The sequence below is a fragment of the Pseudopipra pipra genome, chromosome 2, assembly GCF_036250125.1.
Source record: "Pseudopipra pipra isolate bDixPip1 chromosome 2, bDixPip1.hap1, whole genome shotgun sequence".
Taxonomy (NCBI): domain Eukaryota; kingdom Metazoa; phylum Chordata; class Aves; order Passeriformes; family Pipridae; genus Pseudopipra; species Pseudopipra pipra.
In genome coordinates, this window is record NC_087550.1 from 2,784,398 (window position 1) to 2,810,338 (window position 25,941).

Sequence of the window (25,941 nt, forward strand, 5' to 3'; positions counted from 1 at the left end):
GAAATTAATGGAATTAATTGAAGATCAGATGACCTAGGTGCTTTGCCTTTTCTTTTGTAATCATTCTGAGACCAATCTGTCAAAAAAATTAAGGTAAAATTTCAAAGATGAAAAGGAAAATGCACCTGCCAAAATGCCTTACTAATTACAAATAATTTTAAAAGGCAGTTATTAAATACAATTTTTCCTGCATTTCATGTTAATGAAATATACTTGAACATTTCAAGTCCTTTCTCACCCTTTTTTCTAATCACAACCTTCTACATTGTCACAACTTGGGAATCCCAAGGCATTATTTTTGCAAGTGCATACATCTACATGAAAAAGCGACTATTTTGTCAATTTATGACATTGCTGGTACGCCCTATCATTGTTCCCACCAGTGAAGAAAATGTTATGTCAACATGATGATAGATGGCCTGGAGTCAGCACTGTGCAATTAACCTCTTTTAAGCTTATTCTCATTTAAGTGGCATAATAGAATTCGGTTTTTCTTTTCAGGGACTTCCAAGTTATAAAAATTATTTTATGACATGCAGAAGCCAAGGTCTTTCTATGCTTCTTAATAAATAATTCCACAATTTTTGTATTACATGTTTACTTGTCAGTCAAAATAAATATAACTCACTATAATTAGTCTACAAAAATATAACACTAAATAACAAGACCTCCCAAATAACAAACAAGTACAGTTCAGATTTTGTGTTCTAATTTGTTTTCTGATTTCCTGATTATGACATTAAAATGCATACTCTTGAAGTTTTTAAACATTCCTCTGGAAGCTTACTCCCTACAAGAGAGCTGAAAGCTCTTCTTTAAAATCAGAAGAATAAAAAAGCTTTAAAATTCTGATGTTATTAGTGTGAGCTAGGAGCTGGTGGGAATTTCAAGGCTTGAAACAAAAGTGCAAGAGGTGGAAGTGTTGATTAACACTCGGAGATATTTTCCTGGACACAAGAAAGGAGAATGAGTTCAGTTGAGTCCACTTGTGACAGCTCCTGTTTAAAAAGGCTAAGTGACTTTTCAAAGTCACACAGGGATGACTTTGCCTTCTGATTTCCGTTCCCTTGCTCCATTAGATCTCCACAGTGCTCCACGCTCACACTGACAGCAGGATGTGCATGAGCTGGTTGTGACTGACAGTTTGCTGTACTGTCATCACTACATAAGAAATATTAAAAGAAAAAAGGAGCTACAGTCTTCAAAGCAGGTCGCAGAAAACCTTGAAATACTACTTCCCAATGTTATAAATACCTCACAATGTCAGTCAAAGGTATAATTTTACCCCTTAAAAACATATTCTGGTTGCATATTTAACTTTCTATTTTTTTATCCTAGTGGGAAGAGGAAATAAATAATGCCTACCAGAATAACAAAGACTTCCTTGTAAATCTTTGCTCATGGAAAAAGGTGTGTGGTTTTGATCAGGGTTTTTGTTTTTAAATCTTGGGTAATCCCACTGGCATTACATTTCACAAGATGGTATTTCATAGAATAAAAGAGTATCTAGTAATTTGTCCAAATGAATTCTTAAATTGATCTATAAGCATTTCCTTTCCGTTGGTCAGCCTATGTCAGATTCAACAGGAAAAAATGCTGTACTGTATTGCAGGAGAGATGTTATCTGCAGTAAATTATCCTATTCCTAGTGTTCCCTACCTGCAAAAGAGCCAGAACATCACAAAATAGCTGTAGAGGCCACATGGTGAGTATGGCAGCTTTTCATGGCATAGGCAGTCAGCAATGAGGCTGATTCCCTACAACCCAAGCCTCTGAATATAAAAGAAATAGTTGCTCATATATTTACAGTCTTCTATGGCTCTTGAACATCTGCAGAGGTCCTGATATTAGTACACTACTTTCATACCTATTCCAGCATAAAAAGTTAACTTCCCTGACCAGCTGATGTGTTGCCTCATATTTGTAAGCTCCTTTGGCAATTCCAATACTAATTTAGGGAGGAGTGATTTTTATCTATGGCTTGGATTGCTTGCTTAAAAAGCAGGTTCTCTTCCTAAGCCAAAAATAACACGATTGAAAAGTGAGGCTTCTGCTGCCGCAGCATTCCCGGGGACCTAAATCAGAGCGTGACACGGGTGTGACTGGCACAGCTACTGATACCACAGTTATGAAAGTACATTTTTCAGAAAGGTACACTGGCCTGCAATGTGTATTGTCATACTTCTCTATATTAACACTGATTTTAAGTTACCGTCATTTCTTTTATTGCAATTTTTGCAAGGAAATCCTGTACCAGCTGCTAATATGCTATTTGTCTCCTGGATGCTTGCACAGCTGAACCTAATATTATTATTTCACTGACCTTATAAATTTTACCTTTGGGTTTATTTGTGTTTTGGCATGGATTTTTTTTTTTTTAATATTTTTTTCGATATTTAAGCTTTAAATCTTGTTTGATGTGTTAGAGGACAAATAACCCCTATTGAAACTGATGGGACTGTCCCTTTCAATTATGAAGACAAAGGAATCAATGGGATTCATTTCACACATTGAATGAGGTTGGTATTATTTAACACTACAATGAAGGACAATAATTGATGATAAATTACAAATGAAATCCTATTGGATTATGCATTACTTTACTCATAGTGGTGTGAAAGATTAATTAAATTGAGTAGGAAGCTGCAAAACATGAAGTTTTCTCAACTCTGCCTCATCTACGAAACCATAGGATGAGCATGTAAAACGTGCATTTTGCTTTTACTTCTTTGAGCAAAGAAAAACCAAGTAATGCAGTTTTTATTTTTCTATACATGCATTTAGATGGACAATCAGTCTTTCAGTGTTCATTTCAGCAATGGAGAGAAAAGGAAACACAAAATTAGGAGAGAAGTAATAAGATATATTTCAGATCCCGAACTGAAAGACTACCATTATGTAAGGCAAGGGGAAGTCTGTTAAACTATGTTTCTTAATTTTTACTGTACACTAAGATATATGAAATTAGTTCATAATCCTCCTCATTCACTGCAAGTTCTTTTGTAAGAAAAGAACTGTCAGTTTTCTTGTAAGAAAGAATTAATAAATACCCATTCACACGGGTCCTGGGGGGAAAAAAATCCACAAATGGTGGATCCCAGCAGTACATTCCAGCAGTAAATGCATCTTTTGTATTTACTGATTATAATTTATGTGTTTAATTGGGTAAAAATATAAAGCCTGACGTTCATTTCTTAAAGATCCGTTTAATACTCTTCTCCTCTATTCCCACTGTTAGTCCCCTTCTGTGCTCTGTAGCTTCTCCTGGTACCTCTTGCTCTATCAGACGAGCTCAGTTTCTTCAGCCAGCTGGTTGCAAAGGTGTAAAGAGACCTCTGAAGCCCACACTGATCTCTGGGAATATGAATGGCTACGCCAGCCAGGACTGTCGTTCCAAGATGAGTCTGGAGTGATGCTCAAGTGAATATTGCTGGATCTTCAGCCAAATGCTAAATTGTTTTATTCCAATGTCCTGCTCAGTTCTTGCTACTGCAGGAACCTCAACAGCTGCGTCCTTCTTAGTGTCCTTCTTGGGGGGTTCCGTCTGTGTGAACACACAGCAGCGGCAACGGCTTTCACTTTTTTGGGAACCATTGCTGGCTTTAGTTGAGTTGTGGGAGTGAAAAAGAAAAAAAAAGCTCACCTGAGAGAGCTGGGAGGTGGCTGTGCCCCTCCTGCTTGCCCTGCCTGGGCGAAGTGCTGCACAAAGTGCCCTGCCATGCCCCTGTTTGCCCACTCTTGTTCGCGGCGCTCCAGGTCACTGGTGCTCCCAGCAGCTGTTTAAATCTCTTGTCAATGGGCTGGATTCTGCCCCCTTGTCAGCTGCAATATCTAGCAATAGGAATCACTTCCAGTGCATAAAACGTAAAGAACTGTCTCAAGCTATTTTCTTACAAAATCATCAAAAACGTATTACCGGTAGAAGTTGTATAGACCCTATCCATGACCATTAAGAGGTCATTCCTCAAAGACCATTCCTGCAGAGCAACTGGTTTATCAGATCTAAATCAGGTCTGTTTTTTTTTTTTAAAAAACCTGTATTTTTCTTCAATAATATCATAGTATCATAGAATCATAGAATCAGCCGGGTTGGAAAGGACCTCTGAGATCATCAAGTCCAATCCTTCTTTTTTTTTTTTTTGGAAATCCAGTCCGTGTTTTTTCCCATTCCGTGCTCCAGAAAAATCCAGTCCGGGTTTTGACCCATTCCCTGCTCCAGCCCGGAGCGCCGGGACGGGTCATGGCAATTTGGGAAGCAGGATCGGGCAAACAGGGACGGGGCACGGCAATTTGTGGAACGGGAGTGGGCAAACAGGGGCATGGCACGGCAGTTTGTGCAGCAGTTGCAGGGCAAGCAGGAGGGGCACAGCCACCTCCCAGCTCTCTCGGGCGAGCTTTTTCTTCTTTCCCCCCTCCGCAACTCAACTAAAGCCAGCGGTAGTTCCCAAAAAAGTGAAAGCCGTTGCTGCTGCTGTGTGTTCACACAGAGGGAACCCCCCAAGAAGGACACACCAAGAAGGACGCAGCTGTTGAGGTCTCTGCCTGCGCAGAGTGTTTGAATCTGGCTTTCAGAATGAGCCTTTGGCTTTAATGCGTTACGTGTTTCCCTGGTGCAAAAGTCCAGTTTTCTTCCTCTCCTTCATGGAAAGGAAAAGAAGTAAGGCAGAATTGTATCTGTAACACCATGTTACCCCGGGACTCTAGTCTGTACTGCAGCCCAAACCCCTGGACTATCTTCACCCTTCATATATTTGTTCACATTCTGCCTCTCTCAGCAACAAAATTCATTTATAGGGTAGGCACTGGCTTACACCTGAGTTCTGCTTTTAGGGGGAGCAGGAGCTGAAATGGTTCAAGCCCAGTTATCTCAGGCAATACAGATATATTGCCTTCAATTTAAAAAAGATGAGAAAAGGAACTTTCACAACTTTATCAGGTTAGTGAAATGCACAAGTAAAATAGTATAGCTTAGCATTTTGTTACACATGTTTTATGGTTTCCACCTGAAAGTATGTGTTAGTTACTGCACCAAGAATGCATCACCTTAACAAGATCTTTGCACTTAACTAGGACTCTTAGCTCATGTAGTCTGCTCTCTCTTAAAATCCTTTCTTGGAAGATCAATAAGTAGTTAACAATTATCTGACCTGAGGCTTAGGTTGAAAACTTTGTACCTGAATACCGTTTTCACGTTTTATTTTCTCCATAACCATGTCAAGCATATTGTTTCTCTAAGTTCCTTTCCTTAAATGCCCTTAAAGGATGGACCTTTTTTACACAAAATGGCAGTAAGAAAGTTTTCTGGACTATTTAATGCTTACGATAAATATCTAAGAGTTTATTTTTTTCTTTATGAAGCAACAACTCAACTTCATTCACAGACTCAAGCAAAATTAGAAAGCTAATGAGCCTTGGTATACAGATTAATGCAAATACATGTTTACTTTCACAGCTTTATCTGAAATAATAAAATTGTCCTCTATTTCATATTCTAGGCTTTCCTGCCAATGTTTTAATAGAACATAAATAGCACATCTTTAAAAGTAAAGGACCAACAGACAGGAAGTATCACAGCCCTTGTATTTTGAGGAAAAAAGGGAAGCAAGCTTTTTTCCTACACAGACATCTACACTGCAGTATCTCAGGTCTTCCCACCTTCTGTGCAATACTGACTCGAGAGCTTTATAACACTATGGAAGGTCAACAATGTTCTTGGGCTACCTGAGGAAGAATTTCAAATGGAGAAGTTGGTATGAAACCCAAGTGGTCCCTGACACCAGCATGACAGATTCCCCCCCGTGCCCTGTCACAGCTCCAGCATGATCCTGATGAAGAGTTATCAGATGCTTTAACTGCCCCTCTGGCCAGGGAGCAAAGAGGATATCTCAGGTAAAGGTCTTCAGGCTTTTACACAAAGCAACTGCTATGATTTCCATCTGGGAGGTGGAAACAGAAAGCTCACTCCAAAATTCAGCACGTAGTCTATAAATCTAACCACAGACTCAACAGTTACAAGAAAAGAAAAGAGAAAGGTAAGAGAAGATGATGATTTAGGGTATTTGAAGAAAGGAGCTAATAAATAACCACAGAACAGAGGATAAGAACAAAGAAAACAAGGTGAGATGACTAAAGGGAACATAGAATAGAAAGTACAAACAAAATAATTTTTGCCTTCCTCTTTCTCATTTTTGATAGCACAGAAGCATTTACAATGTTTCTAATCACACTTTTCAAGTGTGCATTTTGTGACTTCCTTGTCTTCCAAGATTTTGCTAAATACTACCTCTAATTTTCATTTTGGTGACTATGCAATGTTCAAGGCACTATCTCGAAGTTTTTGCTACAATACTCTTGCACTAGCTTGAATAATTATTTCAGTATTTATTTATTTATTTTCTGCATTCAGGAGTGAGTCTTTAAAGAGTTCCATAGACAGTTTAAGGCACAAAACTGTCTTTGCAGTTGGGAAGACCACTAATCTCAAAATAAACACATTCTGTGTCTTGACTGTCATACAATGGTCTGTGATTAACAGTAGAGGTTTTGTTTTTCTGCTCAGTTTCCTACCTTCAAAAAAATGTTGAGTCTATGCAAAAAACTTTCCACGCATCAAATGAAATTACACATTTACAATATACTGCATCTTTTTCACTAATTCCTCTTTTTTTTCCACAACCTAGATGGACAAGATAGAGTGATATAAACTATTGCATATAAAGGTATTTTTAGAGTATGCTAGAATTAGACAGCTTGCTATTAATTCATATCTTACATTATTGGGTATTATTTGCCTTAAATTCCTTGAGAACAGAAGCAAATGGAAAGTGATGGGTGTGTTGTCATTGGAATCTGAAGGAGACTTTATGTTTACATTTGCTATTGTTCATTTTAATGTCCCAGTAGGGTTTCTCTATGATATCTGGTCAGCATTCTGAATTTCATTAAGTCTGCTGGACTAGACTATGAAATATGAAACCATATAAGCAGAAATAAAAAAATTCTTAACTCCTTTCTGCCCATTTCTTTTTATTCAAAAAGATAGAGTACATTAATGCCACCTCAGCAGTAAGCTTCCAGATATTATATTTTTGTATGTATTGAGTATGTTTGCCTGTATTATTGTATATAATAAACAGTGATTTCCAAGAAGATATTCAGCTGTGTCCATCCAGAATCTGTAAGGAAATCTAGAGTATGGAATTTAAAGCACACCCTTAGCTAAAGCATGATCCTGCCTTGAATGTTTCATTTGCAAGGATCATAAGTCATTCCCAATTTTCATACTTTTTTTCTTTGAAAAAGGACTATGCATTTCAAATTCAGTAGTAATGCCAAGGTCAGAATCACTATACTCAGCCTTTTGGTCTGATATAACATAGAAATATAATAATACTACCACAGCAACAGTTGGAAAGTTCTTGATTGACATAAGTAAAATTTCTGATTTGGTTACAGCATTTAGCCATTTTTATGGCCCTTTGAATGCTTCCAACTTCTTGAATATTCTTTTAATTTTTCACTAGGTTCTTATGATCCACTGAATATTGTCCTTCTAAATAGAACAGTAGGAATACTTTTTATTCCATTATGCTGATACTGACACCAGGAAAATGTCAGATGGCATGAACTTTTCCATGCAAATCAAAACAAGTATATTTTTTCTAAATTACAGAATTTTAAATATTTTTTTTATTTCTATATAATTCTACTTAAACCTACTGGAATCAAATTGTGAAGTAAGTTCTTTTTACAGAAGAAAAACCTACTTATTGGTTCAAAAAATGTCAAATCACTGTTTGAAGTACTTTTAAACTTATTTTTAACCAAATTATCAGTATTTTTTTCTTTTATAAATGAAATGTACGCTGAAGTTTATAACTGCATAAGTAACATTCAAAATAAAGCTTTTCAATTCTGGTAAAAGGACACAGTGGTTTCAAGGCAATTACAGACTTCATCATTATGCACTGACATCCTTATTAACGAGGAATTCCATGGACTTCCACTAATATGTATCAGCTAACTGTCTGCTCAAAATTTCTACATATATTCTGTTTTTCCAGCTTTGCAGAAAAGCACCTGAGGATCCTGGTGGACACCAAATTGAACATGAGCCATAAACGTGCCCTTTCTGCAAGGAAAGGAGTGCTGGGTCCAGTGCTGGGCTCTCCAGTGTAAGAGACATGGACATACTGCAGAGAGACCAGCAAAGGGATAATTAAGGAAACCCTGAGAGAGCTGGGACATATATACAAAGAGAATACATAAAAAAAGTGTTACTGAACTCTAGCGTTCCTATGGCCTTCAGAACTTCAAATTCCTCTGGCTCTTTAAACTGCTAAGCAGTATCTCAAATATAGTGCATGTTCTTTGTAGTAAATACCTTATACAAGGTTTATCTTTAAATTAAGCTAGCCCTCAGAAGCTTAACATTTAAATCAGGATTAGTTCTCAACCAAACCAACACAGGCTGCACTTGAATATTCCAAATCAATGCATGACTAACAGGATTTTTTCCTGCCACAGACTGACTAAATTCAAATATAATCTTAGCTACTGCTTCCTTTCTACTGATTACAGTCAAGGATGCAGCAACCTTTGCTGCTTGGGTGAACTCCTTCTGATATCTTAATGCAATTTACAGTACACCCTGGGATAATCCTTTGTTCAATATTGCTGAAGTGGCTTTTTCACTGACCAGCGGTTTGAGGAAAGCTCAAGACATTATTAGTTAGCAATTGTTAATTGAAACAGTTTACTTTTAAGCTTATTTTCGCACATTTAGCTGAACAAATGGTTTTAAATCTTTCACTCTGTGAGTATTAATTTTAAAAAATTTCTTAAAATACTTAATTTTACCCAGACTATCAATTTAGCTCGATGTCAGTTCTTTATTCAAAGGAAATTCAGTCAAATATGTATACACATTTAAGTATGTGCAAGTACTGTATTTAGTAATTTCAAAGAAAACAACTATATCTGATGTCTATTTTATATCAATGGAATTGATAGAGAGCTCTGGGATCCCCAGCACAGGAAGGACATCGACCTATTGGAGTGAGTCCAGAAGAGGCCACCAAGATGAACAAGGGGCTGGAGCACCTCTCCTATGAGGAAAGGTTGAGAGAACTGGGATTGTTCAGCCTGGAAAAGAGAAGGCTTTGGCATAACCTAATTGCAGCCTTCCAGTACCTGAAGGGAGCCTACAAGAAAGATGGAGAGGGACTTTTTACAAGGACTTGTAGTGACAGAATGAGGAGGAATAGCTTCAAACTAAGAGTGGGTTTTGATTGGATATAAGAAAGAAATTCTTTACTGTGAAGGTGTTGAGGAACAGGAACAGGTTGCCCAGAGAAGCTGTGGATACCCCATCCCTGCAAGTGTTCAAGGCAAGGTTGGATGGGGTTTTGATCCAGTGGAAGTTGGCCCTGCCCATGGCAGGTATGTTGGAACTGGATGATCTTTAAGATCTCTTCCAACATAAACCATTCTATGATTCTATGAAACATCCTGTAGATTTGCCATCAGATGAAGAACTTCTTCTTAATGTGAATGATCAATTCCATAGCATGCTCATCCCTAACAAAGCATCTGCCCCTGCTGATGGCTCTTCCTGTTCCCTGGCCAGTAGGTGAGGGAAGGCAGCTTCTCTTAAAATACAGAGGTCAACCTATATTTTGGCTGCCACTGAAGTGCTTTTCATCCTTGTAATTTAAGGTCAATATTTGCAGGATGCTTCAGGTTTTACATTCTGACTGTTGAGGCAACCACGATTGCTTAACAGTGGGGCAAAACAGGCAGATAATTTCACCCTCCCAGAACACCACCCACTCAGAACAGGCAACAAAGGCAGGTAACAATTCACACTTTTAACAGTTGATACGAATGTTGCGATTGTTCCCTTTTTGTGTGATAACAATATAGACGAGAGGCAAAAAACCCCAATGTTACAATATTACTGGTAGATCTTATTATGTTTATATGTGATATTATATGCCATTCGCCCTTTTACTCTGAGCTGAACTTTTTTTGGGAGGCTGAATAATGATGGCTGCCTCCAAACCCTTGCACCTTAGCCAATTCCCAATGCATTAAGAACTGAAAAGGAAATATCTGTTTGCCTCTTCCAGAACAAATAATGAGAAAACCTCAGAGATAACACCAACCTTCTTTTGGAGTAGGGACATTAGCTGCTATCAAACTGTGTGTTTCCACAGCATTAAGGTCAACAAGTAGAACCTCCAAGTAGAGGAGGACTGCACCAAAAATCTCAAGGCTGAACTAAAGTTATTGTAATCTGAAATGCTGCAACTAGCTAATGCTATAAGCACAGAAAAATATTTTTTTTTTTTGTTTTCTGGGCAAAAAACCTCCAACACTTTAGTTATGTAAGCAATTGGCTGAATGACATTTTGAAGCAGCAGCAGTACAGTAAAACACTCGGGAGAGTATTTTCTGCCTTTTCCAAAGTAGCTTAGCACAAAGTCATGCTCCAACTTTTTATTTTCTGTTTTACAAGTGGGAGTTTCCTTCCCATTCTCTTGCAGTGCAACTGAGGAAGGTCAGAAGCTCCCCAGTGGCCATCTTTTGAAGGCAACTTTCATTCTCGTTCCTCCGAGCTGCTTTATATCAGCACACACCAATGTCAAACGTAATTACTGAACATAAAAAACTTCCTAATCGATGAGAAAGTCCAAATAGAAATAAATTTGTGGAACTAAACCATTAACTGAGCGTTGCTCAGCACAGGAAGTGCTCTAGCATATATGCTGCAAGACGAATTAACGTATTAGCAAGGAGAAAATCCAAGATCATATCTGCCAAACTAGAACTTAATCTGCTCCAAAGCAGAAAAAAATTAGATGGAACAGATATTTCCATCACAGTGAAATGTTAAGCAAGTTGTAAGAGGCTTCTTTGCTATTGCAGATATTTCTATGCACTATTTTCTAATTTTAAAGCAGGTGAACCTAAGGCTATTACCTATCAAACGGCCAAAGTGGGCAGACTTCTTCTCATAGTACATTTTACATCAACAGAAAGAAAAAAATCTTAAACTTGTATTCATTTTAGCTCTTACCCATTACTGAAATGGAGTGAGTGGGACAGATTTTGCCAAATAATGATACAGTCAGTCTACAGCTGGAAACAAGCACAGAGAGCTCAGTAGCTGTGATCAGTGAACGAACATATCTGCACTGCAGTGACCTGATTGCAAATACAGAAATAATCCACAAAACCCCACTTTAACCAGAGGCTTCCACCAGATGGTGGGCTTTGTATCACCTGAAAGAAATCCTAATAAACAGGACAGAAAATCAGAGTACGTTAAGCAGCTGTAAAACTCAGTTTAGCCTGCAGTGAAGTATAAAGTAAGAACTGCTGTGCTGTGGATATCCACCCAATCATTTTTGCAGAAAGCACCCTGAAAGGTGTTACAGACAAGCTTTATATTAAGAACTGATATTAAGACAAGCCAAAAAGTAGTTCAGTCCTTTGTTTAGTCACCAAAATTCAAAGTGAGTTACATAAGTTGGGGAAGAACAGTTGCAATTTTTCACTCCGTGTTTTTAATTTGCTTTTAGCAGATATTTTCTGTAATGTTCATAACTACATGATCTGTATCTGCCAAAATCATAAACTTACAACTGATTGAGTGCTATTCCTTTCCATAAAACTCAACCTGCTACTGAAATTAAAGACAGAAAATTTATTACAATGGACTTCCCACTTATGTAAGAGCAAACTTTAAGAAATGTACTGTAATATACGCTCGCACTTAATTTTCATCTGCTGGATAGATTGCTGTGGAAAATACATTGAAAAGCATCCCATATGTTATATTAAGGACTGATAGCATTTTCACTACTGGCAGAAGTGATGATAAACACCTGTCAGCAGTAGAAGGGGACTGGACTGACTAGAGGCTATGAGAATTTGCTTTAACTGTTTATATAAAATCAAAGCCTGTGGTCACCTGAAGACACTAGAAGGGAGAATTATTCCTACAGAGGGGTCAAGGTCAAAGTGACCATCTCACTGAAAAATACAGATATCATCATGCAGTATAAGTGCATGCTGCATTACTGCATTACTGAGTGCTTTGTTTCTTTCAGAGAACTGAAGAAATAAAGTCCCTGGGGGAACAGCTGAGGGACCTTTCCAGGCACTGCTCTCACAGAACCCACAACACTTTTAAGTTACAGGACAAAGCTGGATCTTAAAATTGCTACCTCACAGCCAGGGGTAAGGACAGTTTTGCCACAGGTATTACTAATAACCAATTAGTTATGCCCCAGGTTACTGGCTCGAGTTGTATAAGGATTTTCCCGACTACAGAAAGAAAAACTTATAAAGTACAATCAGTGTTCTTACACGGTCTCCGCTCGGACAGACAACAAACCACTTGTGGAACTTTCTGATGAAATGTGAGGGGGTGTTAGCCATGGCATCTGTTCAGCTGGGGCCCTGGGTTTGAGTGTGGCTGTGCAAATCTGGGATAATCAATTAGGGAGGGTGTCAGTGTGCCAGCACAGATGTCCTCAGTCAATTGCAGATAATCATCGTGTTCTTTGAAATTTCCACAGGAGATTGCATTACTCTTGGGACACCCTTGACCTGCCATCAGGAAAGGTTTCCCAGATAAGAAAAATAAAAGGATCATATCTTTTCCTAGTGCAGCAAAATATATTGCAGGCTATTCATAACCTTGAAAGGCTTAGAGTGATGCACTGAGAGCTGCATCCATACTGCAGGACACAGGAGCAGTGCTCCACTCTGCCCCCATCTCCTCCTCCCCAGAATGAAATAAATACATCCAGGCACTTATTACAAGATATTTCTCCATGAACTACATATCCTGACAGCCTATCAATGAGGACTAAACAGTGGCATCAGTGATACCAGCAGCCATTCTTTACACAGGAAGACCAGCAGCTTTCTGGATGTGTAGCTTTTGCAGGGTCAAACAAAGGGAGAGGGTTTTTAGTTTCAGTCCATGCTTGTTCAAGATGGCACTTTGAATATAAAGAACTATGTGTGGAAAAATGAGATAAAACTTCCTCTCACAGGGACTAGAAGTAACACTTTCTCTATTGGTGGTTCAAATTATAGCAGTACTGACTTGAAAAACTTCCTAAGTAAGAATAAAACAAACGTAATACAATTTTTCCGTATCATCCAGCTTCAAATGTCGTGTTAGAAATTTTTTAGCGCTGATCAAGGGCATCAGTGGTAAGATGCTTGAAAACAAAGCTTGTTTTCATTAGAAGCAGAGGACAACTTTTCAATCTGGAAAAACAGCTTAGTGAGAAAGCATAAATTGAAGCTCATTTACACTTAATCCATCACTGCACAAAGGACAATTATCAAAGAAACAGAAGTCAAAAATGGCTGTGATACCAAGGAAAGGGAGCTGGATTCAGAGAACTATTCTGAATTCTGGTGACTATATTCTCATTCTTAGTAAAATTAGACAAACTATACTTTTAATATTTTTCATAAAAGATATATTGATGTGCAGTGATGGGATAAGCAATAGCATCAAGAACTTGTTCACGTGGGAAAGAAGATGAAAGCAGAGGAGTCTTTTATTCAGCTGAAGTGCATCTGGAAGACCTAAGGACAGAAGAACACTCACTTTTGCTCAGAACACAGTTTCAACACCCAGGCAATTGCTTAATGGGCCAGAAGACTTTAAAAGCAGGTATGGGCTACCTGAGACAACCTCTAATGTCTCTGATTCACACTGCTTCAGGAGAAAGCAAACCAAAAATAACATGTACACTAAAATAAAAAGGATTACATCAAGACTCTTAGACAACCATGATAAATACAGCAAAACAGGTATGCTAGAGCCAGTCATGTCTACACTGCAGTCAGGGCTGTGTAGCTGAGAGATAAACCTGCCAGTCTTTATCTGGCTTGGGTTTCAGGAGTCAATCATTTGTGACAGCAGAGAGCTCATCACAAGTTAATTCATATATAAATAACTTCTGTGACTGTATTTTTAATATATATGGGCTTACTTGGGTATCTCTGTGTCTCCTGTACTCTGAGGATATTCACTCTTCACATACATTTGCTCTTATATCACATGGCTGACTTAAAGCTGTGAGTTCCTATATTGAATGGTATGTAGTCTTTTTTTTTTCTACTAAGCATTACTCAAAGCAAAATAAAACATAAAAAGTAGTAATGTCTGCTGTTCCTGGAGACTTTGGATAGGTACAATTAATTTTTCCAGCAAATTTTTGCCCATTTCAGTGAGAGTACTATAAAGAAGGAAGCAGTCAGTTTGAGTGCTCTGTGAAGGCAATGATGGCTATAACCTCTGTTCCTAAGTGCTGATGTAAAGTGTCAGACATTCTAAGTTGCAAGAAATTGTTCATCATCATACAGTCAGGCTGCAGAGACAAGTCTATGAAAAATGAAGTATTTCAAATACATTAAAGAAATTATTTTCCAGAGTTTCAGCATCCTACTGTGTTGGTCACTTTTTATGACCATAATGTTTAAAAATACTGCCAATTTTGACACTGAAATATCAATTTATCAATTCCTCTAAACCAGAAGTTATACTATTGTAAAAATGTTTGCTGAAAAAATTGAGATGCTTGACTTGCTCATTCATTGTAGGGAGAGAAATAAAAACACTCACCCTTTAGACGTGAGCTTTGAGAGTCTGAAGAAACCTAGGAGACAGGGAGTTTTATGCCAATGCCATTGATCAGATGTCAGTGTCTTGCTGGACTGATTTAATTGTTTTGGATTAGCTTGGAGCACCCTTATTACATTATAAGTCACTGTGACTACTTGCAGAGAAAAGTCCTATCCAGTGTGTATAAGAAATGACACAATGAGAGAATGCAAAAGGGCTCTTCAGACAAAAATTACACTTCCATCTTTACAATTTGGGGTTTTTTTTTTACATACTCTGCAAGGTTCTATCCTCTAGTTGTATAACATGGTGTTGCTGGGTGTTTTCTTCCTTCAAGAAACCTCCCAATGTTGTCATTAATCTGCTCCAACACCTCTAACACTGCACGCTCCCTTTAGCCACGAAAGCATTCCCAATACCAGAATGCTCGTGTTGAGACAGTCCAAGTGATAAATGAATTGCATATTAAGCCTTAATTGTAATTAATTGTAAGTACACATAACAACGCCCACGTTCAATACCATATAAAATCAGAAGGGCTTCTATGAACACCTATCAATGTGCAAGGTTTAGATAAGGGTACAAATTCATACAGGAGAATGCTAAATAAAATATCAATGAACTTCATCCAAGTCTGTCGACTAATGAAAGGATTTTAATAATACCTTTGTAGTTAAATGCCTGGTACATGTTGCCCTCTTGTGGAACCCAGGATAAAGTACAAGTTCCTTTGAATTTATTGTTATGATTTTGCAGTGATATTTTAATGCCTGGAATGTAATGATTTATTAAATTCACAGTGTGAGTAGTTTATCATGATAAAACTGAATATATTCTGTAAATGGCTACACTTGACAAGCAAACCTAGGTAATTAACTCTAGTAAATCAGGCTCATGCACTGCAAATTGCATGGCCTTAGAATATTAGTCGATGTTTCATTTGGAAAATAAGAAAAGAAAATAAATCTCATATGTAATTTCAGGTTTTTGTCAAAGTTAAAATTTTTGCCAACCATTCAAAATGATATTTTAGATTTTTTATCTGTTTGTTATTGAAAAACTCAAGCTTACCTCACCTATGATTGCTACTACCTGTATTAGATATGACATAAATAGTATCCCTTGGATGCTTCATATTTCACTATCAAATTGCTCACATTCTTTTACATGCAGAGTAATTAAAGTGCTTTCAAAGAACAATACATTTATTCCTATTTTTTCAACACATATTTAAGAGACAAATATTTTCCCTATCAACTAAGATGAAAATTAAGCCTGAATTAAACATTTAAACAAACATCAGAAAAGTAGAAAATAGATTTTAATGAAGCTAAAGAGAAGAATAAAGAACTTCAAAGACAGTTTAACACAGTGTCAGGATACTTCAAAAGAGTTAAAAATTGAACAGTACCTCAATTTTCCCTGTGAAAATCTGCTCATCTAAAAACATGAATATTTTAATTCCTTTAGAATGTCTCCCAACAGAAGGCAAATCATATTTAACACATTTACACGAGCATTTGGGCAACTTTGGATATCTCTAAGTGGTTGGTTTTGTTGTTTGAGTTTTGGGGGTTTTCTTGCCATTTCAGTTCGATTTCAGACAAGAGTCAGTTTAGTACAACACTTGTACCCTTGATCAAAGATCTCCATCAGCTGTGGACAAAGGTCAGGTGTCCATGTTAATGTTATCAGCGGTGTCTGACACTGCTGACAGCAAGGTGTCACTGCTATGCCTGCAGGATCTGATGGATTTGGTGTGATTGCTTTATTCTTCACCCACTGAGGTTTTATTTAGTTTAGAAAAAGGGGATGAAGGCAGGTTGTGATTAGCTAATACATACATTTCAGCTCACCCTGTCCCATGACCCTTTTCCTAGTGCTGGCACAAACTAAACATTTTACTTCACGTGCTTGGATGAAATCAATCCAGGAGGCAAGGAGCTTCAAAGTTTTACTGGTTGGTATCCCTGGATTGCCTCACCAAAAAAAAAAAAAAAGTAAAATTCACAGGATGTTTGAATTCTTTCAATATATGGGATCCTTTATGGTGACTGTGAATAACGGCCTGAGTGCCATTGATAAATATTTGGACAAATGGAAGTTTACAAGCTTTGTTTTGCTTTTTTTCTAGCAACTCCCTCTTTTTTCCCATCTGCAGTTTTTGGCTCCAGCTTCTGCCTAGGAAAACAATGATTAATGAGCTACATTGACTGATAAGGCCCCAAACCACTTGCTACCATCCTCAAATGATTATTCCATATTTCTTCTAGCCCAGTTTTTTAAGAAGAATCTTGTATTTTTTGGACTTTTACCTCAGAATTTCATCTAAAACATCCCTTAAATCTGGTTCTGTGCTTTTATCAGTATTGCAATGTGTAGGCTTGTGTTTGTGTAGATGTATTATATGCCTTCTAATATATGCTTAAACATGATTATTGGGTGTAAATTCCTTGAGTGACCCTTGCTTCACAGAAGTGTGTTAAAGGAAAATAGCTTCTGCAATTTTTAATGCACTATGACTTCTCTGTCATTAAATATGTAACAAAATATGATCTCAGTAATATTAATGTAGACACAAAAGTATTTCACAGGGCTTATGAGGGCTGATTTGAAAAGCTTGTCTTATTTTTTTTTTTTAAGGTTTTATTTATCAGGTCCAGTCTGATCAATTCTTGGAGTTGACTCATCATGCAGCTTCACAAACATTAATGCTGGCTCAAGGGAAGCAGAAGGGATGCCTGGCAGAGAGCACTGGGGAGAACACAACCACTGCTTTTGCCAGCAGTGTCAATTTTAACTTTGACTTCATTGAGATATGGAGCAATACCACAGCTAGATGACCTGGGTAAACTGAGGTTTTAGTGGTTTGAGGTCAATAAGGCCCTGGCTTTAAACCCCAAACCACCTAGGTGCATCAGGAAGCATTAGGCTCACGTGTTCACAAAGAACAGCAGCACTGACACAGCCCTGCCCCAATGAGCTCCTGTGACTTTAGTCATGAAGGAGTATCATGTAGCAGAACTGATCTCCACACCAGAAAGTTATGGATCAAGAGACTTTAACAGCAATTACCCTAACATCCCAACTGAGGATAAATGAAAATAATATATTAAGGTGACTGCTTTTATATTCTTGCTCAAAAGCAGACACAAATACAGCACCAGTAACTCTGGTGATATCCATGTGGCAACTGCTCTCATTTCAAGCAGCAAAATATAGTTTCTTCTGGTTTCTTGCCTAGCCAATTACATCTTCATCTTCTCTATCTGGCATATCATCTAGGAAAGGTGCAGAGTCATGAAGGCACTGACAAGGTACTTGATATTTCTGTTGATTCTGACAAATGATTCATGCAGAGCAGAAAATCATCGGTGCGCCAAAAATGTTTTATCCATTGAGAAAACCCCAGAGAAATGTGAATTCTAGTCCTTCACATGCAACATATACACAGATGCACACAGACAGGGAACTAAGTTAAATCTCTAAAATAACCTTTGGCACCTATGCAGTCCAGACACAGGCCAATCAGTGTTAGCAGTTTGGGTCTTGACCAGCCTTGCTGGCTTTTTCAGTCAAAGTTTTTATGATTTTAGTGCAATTAGAACTTCAGGGTGGGGCTGCCCTGTCTTCAGGTTATTTCTGCAGAGGAGAATTAGAGAGTTGTAGAAGCAGAAGTTTTGGTGTGAAGATGTTTGGTGTGAAATGTTCCAGGGGAAAAATGTAGGAAATATCCAATACTGCAGTCATTGTGGGGAGAGGACCCTAAACTCCAGTATCCCTGCCATCTTCCTGGTTTTCTCATAGCTTTAGGTAAAAAATGCTAAAGACTACCACACATAAGCTTCATAAATTCATGAGTTATATGAGAAGAAAAGGATAAATCTTAGAAAGCTTATCTGCACTTGAATGGTAAAGAAAAGGAAAAAGATGGGATTCTAAGATCATGCTCAGCAGGTCAGTGGTCAGGATTAAGATTTTTGTAATCAAGAAGGAAGATGACAGTCATAGCAGTTTTGAATTTCATCAGTGAAACTTAGTACAAAAGTAACTCCAGTGTGGCTTGGTAAATTTTCACTGATAACTGTGTTAGTAATTGAACAAGCAGTGAAGAGATGACTGTGTCAAATGTATAAAAACACTATTTGATTTGCTCTTAAAACACATCCTTAGCATCTGACATATTCTAAAAATCAGGTTTTCAAAAAGAGCAAACACAAATGCTTTCTAGTTTCCATCTGTCACTGACTAATGCAGAAACACAAGTTCTTATTTGCAAGTCCCTTTTACCAACATACTACTCAGCCCAAGGACTATTAAAAAGAGTCTGAAAACAGTCCCTTCGAGGAAAAAATGAAAGTCATTCTGGGCATACAAAGTACTTTCAGTTGGATAAAACATTTCATGGGTCATGATCAATGTTTCATATCCTGATAAATTTAGATTAGCAGCTGTATTCTTTTACAAAGGTAGGTGAAAAAAGCTTTGTGTTCAATAGACCTTCCAAAGGCTAAGGGTCTCAAAAAGCTTCTAAAATAGCTTTTCCTTTTTTTTTTTTCTCTCTAGAAATCAATATGCTTCAAAATATTTTACCTTCAAGAGTTATTGCATTTTAAAAAGAACGAATTAAACACAGGACTGTTCCTCAAGATGTTTTTTTAATCTAGCTTCCCCATATACAATGCTATTATATCCAAAGATACTACAACCCAACAATTAATGCTCAAAATGTACCGTCTCTTCTCGTGGATAAATTTTTGGGGTTGATATCCAGAACTCAAATAAAATAACTTTGTTTGACACACCCCTTGGAAGGTAGGAAGGAGTGAGAGGCCACTACATTAGTCCTACTGCTTTCTTTTTTGCTTTCTAGCTAGTATAAGATTTATGTGGTACCTCAGTCTGCTGCTGACTTTGCTTCCTAGTGAATGTGCACATATAGCAATTTTACAACTAAAATCAATGTAAAAATTTCAGATCTCTTGTTTTGTTTGTTTTTCTGTTAACACAAAGCTCATCTTTGCAATAACATCTTGGCAGAGCAACACCTAATACATTTTGTTATATTGAATGCTATTTTAATTATCTTAACACAAGGCCTACACGAAGAAGGAGTTACTACAACATACTAAAGCATTTCATCCTCTTTCTGTTCTAAAACTGAACCATGAGAATAATGGTTTTCAAGCAAACACAATTTGGAACACAACAAGGAGAAGGAATATCAGCAGCATTTGGCCCAACATCTCCACAAAGTCATTAAAATCAGTAGATTCTGAATTAGAGCATGAGCCTCCAGCAACAGCCAAGGATTAAAATGAACCCAAAGCCCAGTAACAAAAGGAGGTTACACCTCTTTAATCATAGGATTTATAATTTCTCCGTCCTTTTTTACAGCCATCTCCAGTTTCTATATTTTCTTCACTTTTGTCCCATTGACTCTTATACTTCCAGGGAACATGATGGGCAACAGGAGCCATGATCACAGCTTGAGGTAACCATGTCACACCTCTTATGAACAACATGATAAAGAAGAGGTTCTGGGCAGAATACAGCAGGATTCACCATATTTGACAACTATTTACAAAGCCCTCAGAATGCAACTGTTATATTGACAAAATTATTCACATAAAGTATGCTTACTTACTTTACTCACTCGTATCAAGACATCACTGAAAGGTATAGGAAAAGCTTGCCCAGGCCAACCCTCCCACTGCCTGGAAAGGACAGACATGGGACTGCTGAGTTGTTAGTCTATGCCACAGTCCTGGAAAACTAGTCCAGCTCATAGTCGAAGGGGAGGTTAGGGCCAGTGGCAGTAGCAGACACATCTGGAAGGATGCATCTCTCATTTTCAATTTTCCACCCACAGGACAAGGTGCTGGCCTTATCACTTTTGCCTACCTAATGGCTATTAGCATGGCCAGCATAAGGCTAAAAATTTTCTCTTTGCTCTTCAGCCAGCACTCTGTCAAAGCTCTTCTCCACAGCAGCTGGGAGAGGAAGATTTATTTTTGCCTACATTGTTGAGAAGCCCTGAGTCAGCTCTGCTAGAATGATCCCTCATGATGAAAAATTTATGGCTTTTGCTCTGCCTCCCTCCCTGCCTTTTCATATCCTTCTCTTCTCCCCAGACTGTTTTTCCCAATTGGATTTGGCAGCCTCCCCAATTCCTGCTTTACATTCTCCATCATCATTTTCAAAATAAATGCATCAAGCATCATGCCTCTATTTCAAGACCTCTATCCTTTGTTTTAAGACTGATGGATTTTAAAGGGTGAGCCAAATCCCTAAATGCTTTAAATCAATACTGTTCTTTAAGAGTTGCTTTAATCACTTTGATGAGGCACCTATGCAATTTGTAGCAAACTTGTGGAACGAGTGAGTTACACAAGACAAAGAGCTGTGACCATCTAGAGAGATTGGAATGTGCAAAATCATCCAAAATAGTCAGCAAAGCACAAAAATTGCCTATGAAATAAGGAAGTCAATCAAGTATATAACCCTTTTTCCAGCTGCCTGCATATTACTATTCCCTCCACCCACCACAGGGCTCCAGCCCACCAGGGTTGATGACGATCAGCAGCATGGATAAGAGAAGGGAGCTTTCCATCAGTGCCATCTGTACCAGAGCAAAGTAGGAGGGGAAGGGAAGGGTCAGCCAACAAACCTACTTGCTGATACAGTAAACAAGCAGTAAGTTAGGGTGAAAAATACAACTGGGTTTATTCCAGAATTTTTTGGGCTTAATATACAAGGAAATTTTCCGTCCCAGAAGAAAGTCACAGCTCAAAGAAACATTTAAAATAAATTGTTTGTTCCAGCACAGTATTTTAGAAACAACTTCATAAAGAACAGATACAAACATTTTCCTTCAGTTTGCCTGGGGATTTCTCTGGATCTCATTTTGATCTCTGCACTCTTCTCTTACATTGGTTTATAAATAAATTCTTTGTCTATGATCTCCAAGAGCATTTCTGCCACATCAACAAGGAAATGAGAAGAAGAACTGACCTAGATGCTAACATATTTTCATATCTTATTATTATTCTTTTTTATGTATATTACTTGTTTATGGGTGGCACAAAATCTGTAGAAAGTATTTCCTATTCACACTCCACCTCCCCTTGCTTTTGGAAAGGGGGAATGCTGCATCTGTGCTCAGATGATGCCAGATCACTGCCTGTGCCTGCCTAGATTCAGCTGGCAGGAAGCCCTCTGGGGTGGCACAGCTGCTGGTAGGAACTGGGACAACACTTCAAGAGTCTGCTTTTTGCCTAAACTGTACCAGCCATAGTCAAGATGTGGCCAAAATATCTGGATTATCCTGTTACATGTTCATAGAATCACAGAATATCGTGAGTTGGAAGGGACACACAAGGACTCACAGCTCCTGGCCCTGCACAGGACAGCCCCAAGAATCACACCTTGTGCCTGAGAGCATTGTCCAAACGCTTCCTGAACTCAGGAAGGCTTGGTACTGTGACCACTTCCCTGGAGGGCCTATTCCAGTGCCCAACCATCCTCTGGATGAAGAACCTTTTCCTCTTATCCTTCCTAAACCTTCCCTGACACATCTTCCTGCCATTCCCTTGGGTCCTCTCACTGGTCACCAGAGAAGAGGTCGGTACCTGCCCATCTGCTCCCCCTCATGAGGAAACTGTACCCTTCAATGAGGTCTCCCCTCAGGAGTTACTGAGCAACATGTAGGTACTAAAAGCCAGTGGGATGTAGATTCCAAAGGAATACATAGTATTCTAAACCAGTCTTTTGTGAAATTTCAAATTTCTGTGTCTGCCATGAATAGATTGCCTGTCCTAGCAGAAACATATTCTGATTCAGTCTTTTCTTTCTTCCTAAACATAGGCCTAGAACCTTTAATGAAGAACTAGTTTCAGTTCAGGGATAGGAATGCCAAGTAAGTCATAAACGAGTGGTTACCACCAGGTAGCAGAGCCAAGAGCACCTTCTGGACAGCAGGGAAGAGCTTTTGGGAGACTGTGGGAGCTGGATCCCAGTCAGAGCTGCCAAGGGAACTGGAACCAAGACCACATGCAAGGACCCACCCACAGAGACACTATGAGCAGAGACAGCTTTACAGAACCTTCTTAGTTTTATTGCATTTGACCAGAGCCCATGTACTTCAAGTGAACCATCTTGAACCATGTTACACCTCAATTCACTAAAAACAAAATGAGTCTTTTAGGCAACAACAGCCAGGTGAGAGGAACATGAAGCATCCCCCAAGCAGAAAAAGAAGAAACATCCTGTATGCTGCATATCCAAGTAGATACTAGGAGTCAGCAGCAACCTGACCTTCACACAGAATACGTAATGTCTAGCAGCAGTGTTAGGGTTGAACATCAAAATCTCATTTCTGACTACTGATCTGTGAAATGCTTGTTGACAGTGGAAGAGTTTCAGAGAACAAATAATACCAAAAGAAATACCAGCAAACAAAATAAGATATTTAATCAGTGTGAGATACATTTTTTATTTTTACTGACTGATCCATGCATCTGCTGATCTATTATTTCAGAAAACGCTGTTAACAACAGGAGTACACTCTTGTTTCTATCAAGAGGAGCGTATTTTGTCTTCATGCACTTATTGATGAAGGCAATAGCATTTCTAGGAAAACAAGTTGCAAGACTTTTCATTATTTAGCTAATTGCATGCTTTTAAGAGAAAGTGCTTCTGTAAGTGGAAATGTCTGTAAGCTGTGTATTTTGTCAAAAAGGTTTTTCTTAATTAACATCACAAATGTTTCTGACAATTGAAAAAGATGCCCATAACATTGATGTTATAAATTATGAAACTTTAGCTGTTTATAGAGTAATGGAGATTGAATGCTGAGTAGATGCATTGCTGACACTTTGGAGGTCAAATATATAAATATATTTGTTTCATTCTGGAAATAATATAGACCTAATTGGATTTTCTTGCCCACATGGAAGAATGCAAAACAGAATCCAATTATGGCAAATTGATTTTAAAAATACATTTTTACCAATAGCCAAACAATGCAGTCAGAGCTATGTTTATTTACTATTTACCATCTTGTAATTGTAACTTGCAATGAATATTATATTTTAGTGTTTTGAATCAACCAAAGAGGCATTTGAGCTTGTGAAGATGTCAGCAGGAATTCCTTCACAGCTCCAGCCCAGTGGGTTATATACCCATCGGTATATATGTACATATACCTACATACATAGGTAAATGTGCATATAGTATGCAAGGTAAAATTGTACATCTCAGTTATGCTTGGAATACGATGATGAAATCACTGCAAGGATTGAAAACCAATAAAATTATTTGCACTTTGAACTTACAGTTTTTTAAAACTAACGTGCTGGGGGGGGTGGGGAATAAGGCTCTTTAATTACTATTGACTAGAATAGGGTAAGGAACTGATATAAATTTCTTACAAGTATTTTCTGATACCTTGCCTTTTACCTTCTTAAAGAGCCATTTCTATACAAGAAATAAAAAAAAAAAATTAATTATGCCTTATTTTCTTTTATTTCCCCTTCTCATTTTCCTTCCCATCACACCCACTCCTAGTATGGTTGTCTGCTCTTTATTCTTGGGCAGCCCTCCCCCTCATCCCTTTCATGTTCATTCCCATGCCAAAAAATCATGGACAACCTGCTGCTTTTCTCTCCCTGCATGATTATTAGCATAACTTGAGGTGCAAACATTTAAAAAACAATAGATATGTGTGTTACTAGAGCTAAGAGGTAACTCAGGTAGTTCATAGCAGTAAATAAGTTGTTCATTTTGAGGGAGTCAACTAACACGAGCTGATGACTTTACAGGTTTTGTAGTGTTCTTTAAACGTCCTGAGCACTGTTGGAGAAAGGCTGGTGTGGCACAGAAAATGAATGGTCAAATTCGAATTGTCACCTGTGCCAGGAGGCACTAAAGAGACAATAAGCACAGAGAAAATATGCCAAAAAAAAAGTCAACATGCTTCCTCATCTACAGTCACTTGAAGACACGTGTTGGGTGAGGAGGGAGAAAGAAATCTGGGCCAGATAAGCTTTACTTGTTGGCATAGCTCCTCTTTGTCTGCTGCTTCATGACAAACTGCTCTGTTGTTCTGAACTGCAGGCGTAACAATCCCTCCCTTCTTTTACCTTGTACCCCTTTAGAGTTACAGCATGTTTTCTTAAAGTTTTCTGAAAAATATGGATTGTAGGTTTGCTTAAACACACGTGTGTTTTGCTCTAGACCACAATGCCAAAGAAAGTGCACTCTTAATGAGGAGCACTTGTCCTTTCTCACATGGAAAACAGCCCCCTTCTCTGGACAAGAGCACGAAAGTCTGTTATTTTAGCATTATTAAAATGGATATAAAAACATCTTTAAGCCTTTTGCAAGAAGGAAATTGAAAATTGGCTTTTTTAAGTGTCTTTTTCCCCTTCTTCATTAGTTGCAGTTGTGCAATCATTTTTCAATTTTTGTGTGACCGTGGACAACTATCAAGATACATACATTAAAAATTTTGACAAAACACTAGGGTATGCATACGTGTAACCAAAAAGGATTTGAGATTATTGCATGGCAAACAGATTAGCTTTTCTTTTTGAGATGCAAATTTCCACATTAAATTTAAAAATTGTTTGCAGCCAACTAGAAAAATATCAGAGCTGTGCTGTGCCATCTCAATACACAGTTGAACATACTTATCCATCAGAGTTTTTACTACTGCATAAATAATGGATACATACTTGACAGTTCTGAATAGGTATGTTGATTTTGACTTAAAAAACCAAAATAATCCTATTTATCTGAATATGGAAGAATATGGATATGACTGGATGCTGAGAAGTTGTGAAAGGAATAAAGACAAGACTGGGTGCTAAGTGTTACAAAATTCAGACTGCATGGGATATTTTTTGATGTCTGAACCATGATATAATCCATTGACTTTAATGGTTGCAAGAATAAGTTCACGAAGACCTGGCTTACAGGATAAGGGCCTCCTGTACCAGCAGTAGTCAATTTTCTTAGACAACTTGCAAACACACCAAAAATGAGCAGTCTGACCTTGCTTTTCATGTAGTAGATTTTTATTTTTGGTCATAAGTTGCTTCATACCAGAAAATAAAAAGATTGAACATGGAATGTTTTATAACACAAATAAATTTCACATTTGAAGGTGCAAAAAGGAGCAAAGATCCCATTCTACAAACATAAAGGCTGTTAAGGTTATGAGCCATATCTGAGTGAAAGCAAAACAAAGCAGCATTTTTTTTTTTTACTTCATAAGTATA

General features: G+C 37.9%; 1 protein-coding gene across 1 annotated transcript in view; it reads right to left on the reverse strand.

Annotated features, from left to right (window-relative positions):
• The window catches only part of ROBO1 (roundabout guidance receptor 1), a 707,409-nt gene that overhangs the window by 532,513 nt on the left and 148,955 nt on the right, over positions 1 to 25,941 (reverse strand). The gene's annotated exons all lie outside the window — the stretch shown is intronic.